Source organism: Lepeophtheirus salmonis, chromosome 8 (assembly GCF_016086655.4).
Source record: "Lepeophtheirus salmonis chromosome 8, UVic_Lsal_1.4, whole genome shotgun sequence".
Lineage (NCBI taxonomy): Eukaryota > Metazoa > Arthropoda > Copepoda > Siphonostomatoida > Caligidae > Lepeophtheirus > Lepeophtheirus salmonis.
Window position 1 is genome coordinate 27815636 of NC_052138.2, and position 15624 is coordinate 27831259.

Below are 15624 nucleotides of genomic sequence, written 5' to 3' on the forward strand. Positions count from 1 at the left end.
TTTGAAAATATTCAAAGAATATTACTGGAGTACTGGACACAATGAAATATTCAAGGATTTAACTTGGATTTGCAGTTGTCAAGGGCGTTTGCAAGATTATATTTATATATATTTTTTTTTTGAGGGGGATGGGGAGCTTAGATTTATTGACCTTTTAAAAAAAATCTTTTAAACATTTTTTGTTCCCCTATTTTTCCATTAATTTTTCTAGGATCAAGACAAAAATTCTATCACAGGGGGGGAGGGGTTACAGCCCCTTTATCCCCCTGCTGACACACTGAGTGTAAGGACCTATTCCTACTTCTGATAATTAGTCCTCCATCCTCTCCATAGGTGGAGTTAGTGGACCAGAGGGCTCCTGTCTCGCAATATTTATTATGTGAACAATTATATTTTTTATACAAAGTATGAAAAAAAATAGAAACTGCCTCCTCCCCCCTAGAAGCAATTTAAACTCGGCCTATGCTCCCCCTCCTAAAAAAGCCATATACACACATCACAATGTGGTCCTGTGTAGTGTTGTGTGAGTCCTTATTTAGGTAGGATTCAAGTCCCATTCATTTCAGTCTCGATCCAGTCGAGTTCAGATCTGCATAGTATTCTTTAAAAAATATAAATTTCTGTTCTTGATGACGTGACTCAAATTTATTTCGTTTTTGTTTAATCAATTCTAGTATTGACAGTCCGAAGGACCTACAGTCATACGGACTTGCCCCAAGGGCTGATAGGACCGTTCCTAAGATTGGACTAGACTGAATAAATAAGGACTGACTCAACAATGGTTCTGCGTCATTGAGATATTATCACTTGGACGTGCAGTATAAGTTGACTTTCCTCCCAACTATGTAGAATGATGACGTCACATCAAAACAGTCCCTATCTAAAATAGTAAATATTACTATTTGTAATGTATGAATTAAATAATCTAAATCATTTCCTACACGAATTTTTCGATGGATTGTATCCTTTATTTTTCTTCATCTACTTCAAATTTCAATGGACATTTAAAAATCTTAGGAAAGGAATAAACTTCAAAATATCAAGGCCGGATCAGGTTTTAGTTTTTCTTTATTTTCCTTTTATTAGTTAGTCAGTCAAATCTTACATCTAGCAAGTCCTACTAAATACGTATTGATATTATGTAGGTAAAGCTCGCTCGCTCCTTCCATGGAGAGATTTGTGATACTATTCCATTCGATGGGTCTTAATTCGGCGCAACTAATGTATATATACATAAAATATTATTTATTTCCGATTGAGTAAGTTTAGTACTGTGTACGTATATATAAAATATCCACCTATGTTTATATGTATACTCTATGTATGATGTCTGGTCCACGTCCTACCCTGTACCTGAAAAGAGAGAAGAAGAAGCAGTCGAAGAAGGAACGTTTCACGTGTGTTTTGGCCTTCAAAACTTCTGTTTTATAATATGTATGTATATTGTATATGATAGCATGGAAGAAGGAAGAAGAGACGACGTAACAAAGAGAGAGATATTTATATATAGTATTATTTATTTTATTATTTAGTAACCACATCGACACTGAATCCATCCTGGTTAAGCTACAAAACCTCATATACATATACTACTAAAATGGATCATGATAAATAAAAAATATTTCTAAATGTTTTTCGGCAATAGTTCTTCTTCTTCTTCTCTTCTTCTTTTTTCCTTTTTGTAATTCAATCTACAATAGTTATTGTAGACATACATGTTTTTTTCCCTGAACGAACAAAAAAAAAAAAAAAAAAAAAGGAGGAAAGAAGAAGAAAACCCCATAGCAGAGCAAAATTAAAATTATTTTTCGGTAAATCTTTTATTTATTATTTTTACACAACCTCTTCTATATTTCGTGACATTCTGCTTAGTAATAATACTTTTTATGATGGTTCTTCATAGGCCGTTCATTCGTGATTGACTCATACTATGCTATGAGGTGATAAATACATATGTTGACTACGACTTGGGGATTTGTACATGTTGTAACTTGTATTATAAGGAAATTGTACAAGTTGCAACTTAAAAAAGTGGGATGAAAAGTTTTGACAGAAGGTTTTAGGGTAATAATGATGAGGATAATGCAAATATTGAATATTATTGATATGTTAATGGTGTAATTTTTGACTATATTGATGAAAATGACGGACTTATAGCACAAAGATCTAATACCCACAGTTGTATTACTCGTAAATACATGATAAATATTCTTTTTTCATTAGATCAAAATGAAGTGATATGCCCAAAGTTTTGCTTCAATGAGGCGTTATGTGAGGTGCAAATTGTCATTTGCACAGTCTATTTGTACAAGTTACAACTTGTACACACATTGTAACTTGTGCATGGGTAGATGGGATTGGATAAATGACGTCATTTAGGGAGAAAGAGAGAAAAGTTATTTAATAATAATAAAAAAGAACTTTTACAGGATAAATGGAGATTTTTTTTGGATTTTTGTGGTTTTATAGTTGAATTTCTAGACTTTAAAGTTTGAAAGACTTATGGTATTTAATTAGTGGTCTTTTCTTTTACTCTATGGGGGCATTGAATATGCAGGGCGGATCACAATTAGAGTCCCATTAAGGGCTTTAATTCATTCAGAAGAATGGGCCCCCAGATCATAAGGCAATGAAGTGCAAAGACAATTTTGACTCTCTCCCCTCTTTTCTTGATCGTAACCCCATTGACTTTGCTATGTAGGCTATGGTCAAAAGAGAGGCAAACAAGTACTCCCTGCCATGGAGGCAAATATTTCGGAGAACGTTATGCGTACTAAAGTATTTACAACAAACTAATGAAACGAAGATCACGTGATCAATATTGGTAGAAGGTATTGGTCAATGCGAAACTTTTTTTGTCCGCTAGGGGGGTTGAATATATGTACTTTAATATTACTGGATAACTAACCATGGTGAACCTCTATAATAAATTCACCATTTTGACTAAATTAAAAAGGTAAATTCTGATAAGGGAATAAATGTTGTATTAAAGAAATGATATAGTGACGTCATCTGTGATAATATCATAAAAACGAGATCTTGCGTGGGGAAAAAATAGTATTATTCTATGACCGTTTATTTTTCAATCTAACAGGCGCGTTTCGCTACTTTGGTGTACAATTTAAGTGTGTACTAGCTTCTAGTTTATGAGATGATGTCTCCGTTCTGAAGAGGGGCATTGAATGGGATATCGGTCAATATTATAGTGTTATTATTAATATAAACTGTAAAAAATTATTAAAACATATAATTCTAATATAAAACGTAATTATCTGTGAGTAATTTAATATTTTTTGATAGAACCTTAATTTTAGACCACATTGTAATTAAAGAACCAGGGGGAAATCAATTTGAGGAGCAAGGACGCAGATCATGATGATTTTGAACTCACATATGTAGCCTCGAGAACCATATAGAGTCTGAAAAGGGTATCTTAAGGCACAAAAGATCCTTCAAAACCACACCAGTAGCATAAAAGGAAATATATTAACATCGTTCTGAAAGAGATATGACCGATTATCTCGTGTCCATACCAAATAGACATCACCTTACCTCTAAAGCTTGTCAAGTAAACTCCATCAAGAAGGAAATGGGCAAAATTGTTAATTGTTTTGTGATTTTTTGAAGGACCGTAATTCTAAAACACACTGTATATGAAGAACTAGAGGAAATTGAATTCAATGAAAATGGATACAGATCAAGATTTGGAGATTGAATGTATAGGCTTGAGAACGGGTCAGAGGCTGAAAAATGGCCACAAATGATCCTACAAAATCACTCTAGTGGCTTAAAAAGAACTCTTTTGACATTTTGCGAATTAAATATGCCTTGTGTGCATACTAAGTGATAAAAATTGGTTGTATTTCCTTTAACTCCCCCGTTTTTTGCTTTTTTTTAGTTGGTACACTGAAGAGTCTACATTATTACCCTGAGCTGTTGTCATCATTGAAATGATTGAACATTTGTGTGTCCTCATAAAATACGGGGAGAGCAACATTGAGTATCTATTAGGGAGTTATATTTTCAAGTCCTTGTAGGACTCAGAGTAGAATAGATGATCGACATTGGAGACATTCCTGTCCATGTTCTTGTTTATTTCCTTCTCCTTCTCCTCCCTTGTCACAGCTGTTCGTAGCTGCTCTCCTTCAAAACAATCTTCAAATTGTCAGGGTGGTCATGTAGATGTTCGGTTTCTTCTTTTTTTTTTAACGCATCCAAAATACACATGATCTTCATTACTATGTATACCTATAGACGATTTTATACCCCTAAAGCTTTTCATGTAAACTCCATGAAGGGGAAGATAGGCAAAAATTGTTAATATTTCTAATTCAAACCGTAATTATCTGTGAATTGTTTAGAGGACTCCAATGATGAATCGCATTGTCCCGGGACTTTATCAGGGAGTGGGCTGGAGAGATGTAGCCCTCCCCCCACCACCAAATCAAGGAAAATTTTGGTTATTAATAGAAAATTTAACAGTTTAATTTTTTTTTTCATAAATTTAATTTAATTCTTCAATTTTTTTTCCCAAAAAATTAAATTATCTGTGCATAGCTATGGATTTTTGAAAAAAATTTCATTTTTTTTTTTTTTTTAAATTTTTTTCCAAAAAATTTCATTTATTGAGAAGAAATGGGGATTTTTGAAATTTTTTTGCTCATAAATTTATGCTTTGTTAACAGTAGTGGATTTTTGAAATTTTTTCGAATAGCTTTGGATTTTTGAATTTTTTTGTGTAAGTAATTGTTCATTTTATTTTTGATAAAAATTTACCTTATCAGATTTTTTTTCAAAAATAATTCCAAAAACCAAGCCCTCCCAAAATATAATCCTACAGGTGCCCCTGTTTTCCAATAAAAAGGAGTTATTACGATATTATATAAATTTTTTGATAGTCTTAGGATTCCCCTACCGGAGTTTCCGAGCCACTCTGTTTGACTCAAAGGGGATTTCAAATGATTAGAAAGGAGACAAAGTAGTAAGTAATCAGATTGACTGATGCTAAAATAAGAGGTTTTTTTTCATCTTTTTCTCTTCTCCTCTCCTCTTATCTTGTTTTTCTTTTCCTTCATAGGAAACGACAACATATACATGTATACAATAAAAGCATATAACCATAGCTTACTTTTACCATTACAAAATTAAAACTCTTCAAAAGAAGGTATTGCAACACACATTATATACGTACGCTACCAGGATTATGGAAAACTGAGCGTTTCAACTTAACATGCTTGAAAGAATAAGTTGTTGTTGTTTCTGGTTATTTATATTTGAAACAAATTGTTATTTGTTTTGAAGGAGAGGTTGAGATATTTAATGAGGTGCCGTAGTCAACAAGGGCCAGAGATGTCGGGGCCCCTAAATGTTTATTTAGTAGTACTTTTATGGACTCTATTCAGGGGTGTTCTCTGTTTCAAATATCTATTTTGGAGTTGATGGGTTTGGTTTATGAAAAAAAATTAATAATTAAATATTTCTGAAATAAAATTTGGAAAAATTAAATTTTTTCGAAAAAAGAAAAAAATATTTCAAAAATCTACTGCTGTTCACATAAAATTTAATTTTTTGAATTTTTTTTGTAAAATTTTTATAGCTATTCTTAACAAATTAAGTTTTAAATAAAAATATTTCTAAAATTTATAGATTTTTTTGCCAAAAAATTAAATTTTTTGGCAAAAAAAAATACAAAAATCCACAGCTGTTTACAAAACATGACATTTTTTCGAAAAAAAATTATAATATACTATTTCTTTAGTAAAATATCAAAAACCCGCAGGAATTCACAGAAAATTTAATTTTTGGGATAATTAAGTTAAATTTCAAATATTAAAATTTTCTTATCAAAAATTAAGAATTCCTTAATTTGGGGGGGGGGACTCCCTTAGAGGAAGTGCCACATACTATGTTATACAAATACAAAATAGAACGATTTTTCTCAAAAATGTTTGTCAATTTATATGGACAAATTATAGAACGTGTGTCGGTGCTTATTTTGGACTAAAGACTACAGCCCCTTCCAATTTAGTCTCGCCCTGGTACAGTTCAGTCCTAAAGCTTATATTGTCCGCTACTGATGACGTCACTGAACTTTATTTAATCCAACTCAATAAGGACTAACATAACTCAAAAAAATTATAGGCATGATGAATCCCTTCGAGGAGGTCCTGTAAATTGCACTAAGACCAACAAAACTTACTCATCACGATGAAATAATTGGAAAGTGATGGTTTCTATTTCAATGGGGCCATATGGGTGGCAAAATAGCCTTCTTATGAATCAAATAAAGACTCTTTACTATAGTTAATAGTATCCATTAATTTGAATCCAAACCTTCTAATTCACAGAAATGATATTCCAAAGAAATATTGGGCTGTAAGTATGTACATGGTGAAATAAGGGTTATTTCTGAGTTAACAGACTACGTATGGCGCTAGGTACTTTTGCCTTAAACTCAGGAGATTTTGCCTTAAAGCCATTTTACCTTATTAAGGAGTTTCCTCCTTAATATATAAATTTTGAATCAAAATATGTAATGTTTATTACTATAAACAACCTTGAATGGTTGTTTATTTTTCTTATTATATTAATAACATTACATGTTTTGTTTCTGGTTCGAACTCATTACATACTGAGATTTTGATAGTATGCATCGTAATTTTGGGACACTATCTCATCATTATTCCAACATCAACACAATTTAAGGTTTTTTTTAGTTATAAACATTACATATTTTGATTTAAAATGTCAAAGGGAACATCAATTTAAACTAAAAATAAACAAAAACGACGTATAAACCTTATTTATTTATATTTTAAGGCAAAATATCCTTTAGGCGAAATGACTTTAAGGTAAAATGTCCTAAGGCAAAATAGCTTAAACCACGTATACAAGGTGGGGATTTTAAATCCGGAAAATTTAAGGATAATATACTAAAATACTTTCCCAAAATTAAACAGCAATTCACAAATATTTTGCTCTTACATGAAGGCTTCCATTATAGTTAAACCAATTCCTCAAACCCACAACCTCCACCTTCAACTACAGCCTCCTACTTGGCCCTGAACTTGGCACAGGCCTTGATGAGTAACTAATTGCCCATGTTGGTCACTACCACGAGAATGAAAGGTCGCAAGGAGTCAACAGCGTTATGTGCACATTTATTGGACTCTCTCTCCAAGGTGCCCCACACAAGTTGTCCACGTGGTTCAGATCCGGCGAGATCCATTCATTTTAATCGTGTAAACAATTATTTTATTATCAGTTATTAGCCCAAAACAATCATGAGTCTTCCTTGCAGGTGTTCCCGGTCCATCAGACTCCTTGAAAGCCTAGGAAACACTGTAATTAGATTATTTGGGGTAGCTTCGTAAACTCAATAACCTCCTTCGATGTGCGCCCAGGACCCCCAGTATTAAGAGACATCACAAAGATTTAGTATTTTTTCTTATGCAGCTGAATCTGATAAACATACTTTCATAAACATAGATCTCAGGGTCTAAACTGATTGTGGATTAAAAATCCCCTCACGGTACGTAACGAAAAATATAATGAATTAAGTGTATCATTTGTGTCGTCAGAAGGTACAAACTAATATTGAAAATGACCCAGAGTATGCTTCTGTAAATATATCTACTACCTTTTTTATAAATCAAAAGTGACCAAGGATCAGTTTTACCGTGAGCGGGGCCTAACGCCAAGATAAAAGTGTGGGCCCACGCATTTTGGGATACCAGAATATTTTGACCTGCTTCAGAAAAGACATTCCTCATTTTTTTCTAATGACTTTTATAATTATTTTAGAAACAGGTATTTAAGGATTTTTAATTTAAAAAAACTCCGTGTTTCAATTTTTCACAATGAAGCATCGGGTCAGTGCAAATACCTGTTTTAATAACGTCACGTGGTATGATTAAAAATCTTATGCCGAAATGATTTTAATACTTGAGAGTCTTGAAATCGTGTCCAGAGTGTATACTTACTACCATTGAATAAAAATTGGTATTAACATCTCCGCTTTCAAGAGACTTAATAGTTCTATTTAGCATTTCCTCTATTTCAACAAGATTTTTTTTCTCGACGAGCCAGGTTTCAACGACTTCATGTTTAATAAAATAAGCATTGTTAAATAAGATCAAAGGCTTTCATAATAAAATCTCATATTAGCTATTTTCTTAGATTGGATGAAAACTTAGGGCCTAATCCCTGTCCCGCCCGTATCATATGTATATATCACTCTCGCACAAAAGTATTTATTACTCTAACAGGATACAAAAAAACTATGCAACTATGCCGTAACATGAGTACCATAGGAAAATACTTACTCAGGACAGAGAAGTGCTTGGTAACCAAAAATTACAGAAAGCTTGACTTTGTATATACATTTGGTCAAAAAAGTAATTAGGAATTGTTAAATGAAACATTAAATTGCACATTTAATCAGTAAAATTTCTTTTGTCGCCTTCAAAGTAATCTCCATTGATGTCATATACATTTGTCTAGTTTTTTTCAGTCCTCGAAACATTTTTATATGCACTTTTTGGCATGACCTATAGCTCCTTCAACGAATTTTGTTTTATGGATTCAATAGACTCAAAACGGGTTCCACGGGATGGCAATTTAAGTTGGGAGAACAAAAAAAGTCACACAATGCTAAATCCGGTTAATATGGTGGTTGATTGATGGTATTGATTGCGTGTTTGGCTTTGAATTCACTTACAATCGTGGCTCTGAGTAATGTAGCGTTATCGTCGTGTAAAATACACGAGTTGTTCTTCCATAATTCTGGACTTTTTTTTAACGGATTTTCTAACACAAACGCCATAGTACGCCCATATACTACTCCTTATTGACCTTTTGTTCCTTCTTCGGAACGAATACATGATGCACCTGAACGCAGATATCGAAGAAAACGATGGGCGTCACCTTGACTTTTGAGCTACGATCTCACAGCCTCTTTGTACCCCTCATATGCACGGGTTTTTTGATAAAACTGATTTCCCAAAAAGCTTTTTCTAACATTTTCAGTGCGTCAGCACATTAAATTTCCTTTGCAACACAAAATTTAAGGCAAACTCTTTGTTATATAATTTCGTTCATTATAGAAATCGTGGATCACTAATGAAGTAGACTGACTATTCCAGCTCTTGCAAACAAAGTGTTGTCTACAGATCGCACTCAAACATGGCATCATAATGAAAGACAGTGCTGCCCCCTATAAAAAAGTTTTTAAAATCTCTTTAGCGCAGGGAATTTAAGTTAACAATTCCCAGTACTTTTTTGGCAGAATGTATGTAATTTTACTTTAGTTCAACTTTAGTATCAACGCAATATTGCCACCAGAGGGGTGCAAATGAAGAGTCACTCATACACTTGTCTCTTTGATCCCCCCCCCCCAAACTAAGACCCCAATTTATGTAGATAATATATTAAATTATTGTTTTTTGCTCCTATACCAAAATTATTCACCATTTTGATTTTTGGGGGCGTTCTTAAATCAATGTGTCTAGTGGCACAATGATCTTCTGTCAAAGTGTATTGTGAAAATAATTACAGCAAGATCAGTTGTTGTTACCAATTCAAGAGAGAAAAATACTTCAACTATGCATACAACATACCCATAGCTTGATTCTAGAAACTTTTTGTTACAACCATTTAAGGACAAAAATATTTATTTAGCTTCAGTATTCTCTGTAGTTTTGTCTTTTTGTGTGAGATACTTAAATAAGATCTTTATATGGATCTAAGAGAGCTCACCTTTGGAAAGTTTGCCGTGGGATTACTCACCCTAAGAAAATTCACATTGGGAAAAACTCGCCGCGTTACATTAAATAAAGGAATGCAATTTATTTGATTAATTATAAATCCTAGAAATTTTACGCAAAATTGTATTTTTTCATTATTAAATAAAATATTTAAGAATCGGCATTCGGAATTTTTACAAGAATTACATCAGAATCGGCATCCGATTTTTTATATTTAAATCTTTCTGTTACTAGTCGTTTTGTAGTCGCAAAATAGTTGTTTTTTTTGCAAGATCGATTTACTTTAAGTGATAAGTCATAATTATTGGCCTTTTTGGGAGAGTAAATTAAGCAAGGAGCCTTGTTCACAATCCCAGGAAGAATTCATGTTCAAATACAAGAGCTGTCAAGGTGGCTTACTACATCTAGGATGTGTGTAGATGGCTTTATGTTATTTTTTTTCCTAACCTGTCCTACTAAAATGATTAAACATGATAATAACTGTGCAACATGTCAAAACGAAATTTATTTGCATTAATTGGGACGATATGTCCGTCTGTCAGACAGTCTACACACTTTATTAACCTGTCCAATAGAAGAATTTGTATGTCCCAGACGGTCGGACAAGTGTTGATGTAAACAAAATAAGTGTATAGACAATTTATTCCTAAAAACTTTACATAATACAATCTCCAAGTCTCAACAGTTCTCCCTTTTAAAATAAAAAAAAGTTATGAGATTTAAATCGTGCTTAGTTTGTAAGAGTTCAAATACAAGGAAATTTAAAAATAATGATGGGTCTCTTCAGGGGTTGGCTAAAAGGACTGTAGCCTCCAACCAAATTCAGGAATTTCTATTTTTTACTAAGAATTTAATATTTGGAATTTATTTTATTTACTTTTTTTTTCTACAAAATTTCATTTTCTGCAAATAGGTATGGATTTTTGAAATTTTTCTCGAAAAAAATTAATATTTTAAATTTTTCTCCAAAAAATTCATTAATGATAAAATATATAATCTTCCAACATAGTCTTATATAATTTGGTCTGTAACATTTTCCCGTAATCCTGCTTACAAACAGACAAACCAACAAGTCGATTACATGATCGTCTTCCAATTTCATTGCTAGAAGTAAAAATATTCAAACCCAGTTTGTGTCTAAATATTAAATTTTTAGTTTATATTTATTGTTCTGATAATAGCACAGCTGTCGTTTCTTAATTTGTAAGTCTCATCTCCTAATACTTTTTTCAGGCCTCCCAAGTAACACAGATTGACAGACCTAATTTTCCTATATTCCAAATTATTTCGACGTCGTTCCTTTACTAATTAATATATTTAAACGATTATATAACAAACAATATCACTTACATATAAATTTAATATCGTATTCTTTGTCAGCTGCGAATTATTCAACTCTCCCATCCCTGTTTATTAGTGCTGAACGTTGATGGGTTGAACTTATATTTAGAGATGTGACGCTGTTGACGTTGTCCATTTTGGATCCTAAATAGCCACGTTTTATAATATCTCTCCAAAATTAATGGCCTCTTACTGTGACGATATAAAGGGATAATTGAGTCCTGAGTTTGGCAGCTCATATTTCAAACACAAAATGGAATATTGACCTTAAGCCAAATTAGCTAATTAGTAGTATGGAGATTTTTCAGCTGTCGCCAGCGGTATGTATCTATTTACAGTCTCCCAGGGGTAGAAACGAGACGTAGTCCTCATGAGGATATCCACCATATCAACTCCGAGCAGTCCATGAGAGCCATAGCTAGAGAGATAAACGACAATGAGAAGACTGTCAGAAACAAGTCGTACAAAATGTAAAAAAAGATACAAGAAAGTTGCAAAAATTGATTGCTGACAACTTTTTTGACATCATCTTCCCTGAAGTTTGGGTTCATAGCTCACCTGACTCTAACCTTATGGACTTATATGTGTGGGGTGTGGCGGAGAGATACAAAACATGGCTGTATGTAAGAGCAGGGAGGATCTTATCAACAGCCACCTTCTCAAGGATGTCGTTACCAAGGCCTGCTCGTGGTTCAGACGCTGTACTGAAGCCAAAAACAACTGCATTAAATATATTTCTTTCGTATATGTTCTTGTACAACCTCCAAAAAAACTGTTTGTTGATAAATACATTTTTTGGAAAGTTAAGATGTTTTTAGTTCAGTTTGTTTCCACGACTCGAAAAGATACCGCAGCCCTTATAATCTTCTTTATAAAGTTAGTTCAAAATTGATCTGTAACTTTTGTCGTGTCGTAATCCTGGTGAACAACAGACAAATTAACTAACAAACAGAGGAGAAAACATAGCCTGACTTCATCTTTGTTGGGGGAGGTATTGAAGAATTTTGATAGAAATTGAGCAGAAATATGATACACGCATACAAGGATATTTCAGTCACTGGGGTAGTAATACACCCCAGCGAAGATATGGTGGGTAAATATTAGACAGTTCAGTGTATTTATAGAGCTAAAAAACAATATAACACTCAAAAAGCTTGTTTTTCAACAAGTTTTTGCGTACTTTTAAAAAGATTTTCAATGGAGAAAGAAAAAAAGTACGCAAATGAATAAAGGGGAATTTTGGTTAAAAGCATGAGTCATAAATAATCGATGTACTCGGTACGTACTTTTCCATTGCATTTTTATTCAAGAAACAGTTTTGAGAATCAGCACTATGAAGTAAATACATAGTTCCTCTTCTATTGTTAAATTAATATGGCTGATTCTAGTTAGAAACATTTCTATTAACAAGGGCATCCGCAGGATTATATATATATATATTTTTCTTTTTGGGTAGAGGATTGGGGGCTTGGTTCTTAAATTTTTTTTAAATTCCATAGCTAATCACAAACAAAAAATCTTTACGGAAAAATATTTAATCTTTGAGACAAAAAAAAAAAAATAATAATGAAAAAAATGATTTTTTTGCAAAAACAATTAAAAAATTATATATTTTGGCAAACAATTTCAAGAATAAAATTTCAAATATCAAATTGTTTGAAAAAAATTCTAAAATACCCAGCTATTCACAAAAAAATTAATTTTTTTTCTACAATCCATAACTATTCGCAAAAAAAATCGAAAATCCAAAGGTAATCGAGCAAAAATATTCTTTTTTTCTTAAATTTCAATTATTTTTTATTTCATAAATTTACAGCTATTGTAAAAAAAATTTAAATTTGTGGAAAAAAAATTTAAATATTAAACTTTTTGCAAAAAAATGTGGAAATGAAAGTTTCATACATTAAATTTTAAAAAAACCTCAAAAATACAGAGTTACTTAAAAAATATTAAATTTTTTTGAAATTTTTTTCAAAATTTCAATTACAAATATTACATTTTTTGGAAAATAATTTCACTAATATATAGCTATTCTCAGAAAATTGAACTTTTTGGAAATAATTTAAAAAAAATATATTTTTTTATGTACAAAAACAAAAAATCCATAACTTGGGAGGGTTCCCCCCCCCCTTCAGCCCACCCTTTGCAGATGCACAAAGACCACACTTCCTCTTCCGAATCGATTCTGAGAATATATTTACCTACAATTATATATAATTTTCCGTTTGCTCAAGCCCATTGATATCAACCTGTATAAATAGTCAGAAAAAGCTAAATAACTTTTTGCATAAGCCATAAAATATAGCCCCTAAATCAAGGAATTGTTGTTATAATTTTTTTTTGCATGAGGTTAAAAAAAATTTATGGAGAAATAGAGTTCCAAAATTTAAAATTTATTTTCAAAAATTATGCAGGAAAAGATTTTTTTTTTTTTTCCAGAAAATTTCCAAAACAAAGTCCCCAACCCCGAAATATATTCCTGCAGACGCCCTTGAGTAAAATTTTTGAAATAATTTTTTTATCAAATTTCTAATTGACAACAATAAATGCTATTAATCTGTAATTGAGACAAATCATTTTTGACAAAAAAACGTTGTATTTTCAAAAAATTACATAAAAAAATTTTAGTCAGGAGGGATACTCCATCATGTTGTTACTAATGTTATCTAACAATAAACAAGATTAAAGTTTTTGTTCCATGGTGTACCCCAGATGCGTTGCTAGCCTCTTGGAGAGGGGGAAGGGGTCTAAAATTTGTATCATATATATATATTCAAAAAATAAACCTATTTAAATAAGTAACTATGTTTCGGTGTTGATGATTTTTGGGGCCCCCCAGAGGCTAGCGATTGATTATGAGCTAGCCTCGCTCATAATGGTGTGTCTTATAAGTTTGCTATCTCAATAATGAACACTGTGGTGAAAAAAGGTTTAGAAGAGGTATGGAACCCAAGGTAGAATTAATGAAATTATTAGTCAATCCCTCTGAGTCATGAATCAGTTTCCCACGTACATGAATCATAATACTTGCACCTCCAAAATATTTAAAGAAGGGGGCTTCAGCAACTCTTTTTTTCTTTCCATTTCTTTTTGAAAAATATATCTAATCAATTTTCAAAAGACCAACAGCAACGCCATAGAATATTAATTGAGGTCCGTATTATGTAGAAGAAAATGTCGTTCTTTAAGATTAGGTAACTCAAAATAATAAATGACTGGATATGAGACTGGAGTTATCTATTGAATTTTCTTTAAATAATATTAAGGTAATGAAGGAGGAAATAAAATAATAATTAGCCCTTCATATCCCACACAAAAAATCACATAAACACATAAAAATGATGTCATTGAGATATTATCCCTTGAACTCACCCTAATTGTAAATCAGTTGTTCATTTCCCATCCACGTTCCAAACACAGGCAGAGTTTGCTGGAGGACCGAGGAGTAACCCCCGTGAGATGTATCATGTAAACAAACTAACTCTGAGTTATTGAGCTAAAAACAGAAAGTGTCTCGAGGTCAAATATTTTGCAGAGAAAAACACCGAGTTCTATTCGGAAAGTTTACAGAGATGTGATCATCACTGGGAGTAGTGTCCCTGTAGAGTTACAAGGAGACCCATGTTGAAGAATAAAATAAAAATCAGAACGAATGTCTTGTATCTTCCTTAAGTCGGAAACTTTTCAGACCCCCCTCATATGTTACTTAGTATGTAACTAAAAATTGGTTTGAATCACAATCTTTAAAATCTTATTTATTTTCGTTACAGCTGTTCATATAACATCTCTTGTCCCTTATTAGTGTTTTTGAACGTTGATTTGTTGATCTTAAATAATTTCTATATAAATTGTGTATAATAGTCTAACAGTTGAATATAATGATGCAATTGGCAAGTGAATAGGTTCTTAATATGGAACTTAAAATCGAACCCGTCCTAATCATCAGTCATTGAAAAACGTATGTACTTTTAGAGTCATGAACACTAATATCTACATATATATCGTGTTACTTCTTTAACACAAAAATATAGAGTATATTTTGTTGTCAGCTGTCGATATATCTATTTCTTTTCTCATAATAAGTGTTGCGAACGTTGGTTCGTTGAATTGGAATTGACCCTTGTTAAGCTACGAACAACTCACAACAGTCACCTCCAAGATAACTAAAAAGGCTTGATCGTGACGTCATTGACGGATATCTATTATAACAAAGTGCTTAAGGGAAGTTTGTTCAATAAGAGATCTATTGTTTCAGATTCGGACATGTCTTTAGGTGTAAGATGGAAAAAGAAGAGAGGTCAGAATTTTGGACCTTATTTCCAGTAATTAATTGTAGCCAATTTTCTTTGTTGCTTTTTTTAAGGGAAGGAAAGGTTGAGTGATACAATGAAGGTTTATGTAATATAAATACATGAATTGATGCGATAAAAAGACTAGTCTTGTGTTTCGGTCTGAAAATCTTAGATTCGTTTGAGATCGTTATTATTTAAACTAATTCAGTCGAGATCGGTCTCCTTGT

The 15624-nt window shown here is 32.3% G+C and overlaps 1 long non-coding RNA gene across 1 annotated transcript; it reads left to right on the forward strand.

Moving 5' to 3' along the window:
• Positions 1 to 872: 872 nt before the first annotated feature.
• Positions 873 to 4436, forward strand: LOC139906196 (uncharacterized). The gene is made up of 3 exons (XR_011781553.1): positions 873 to 1481; positions 1533 to 3274; positions 3333 to 4436. It is a non-coding gene; the product is annotated as an uncharacterized lncRNA (long non-coding RNA).
• The last annotated feature ends 11188 nt before the right edge of the window (positions 4437 to 15624 follow it).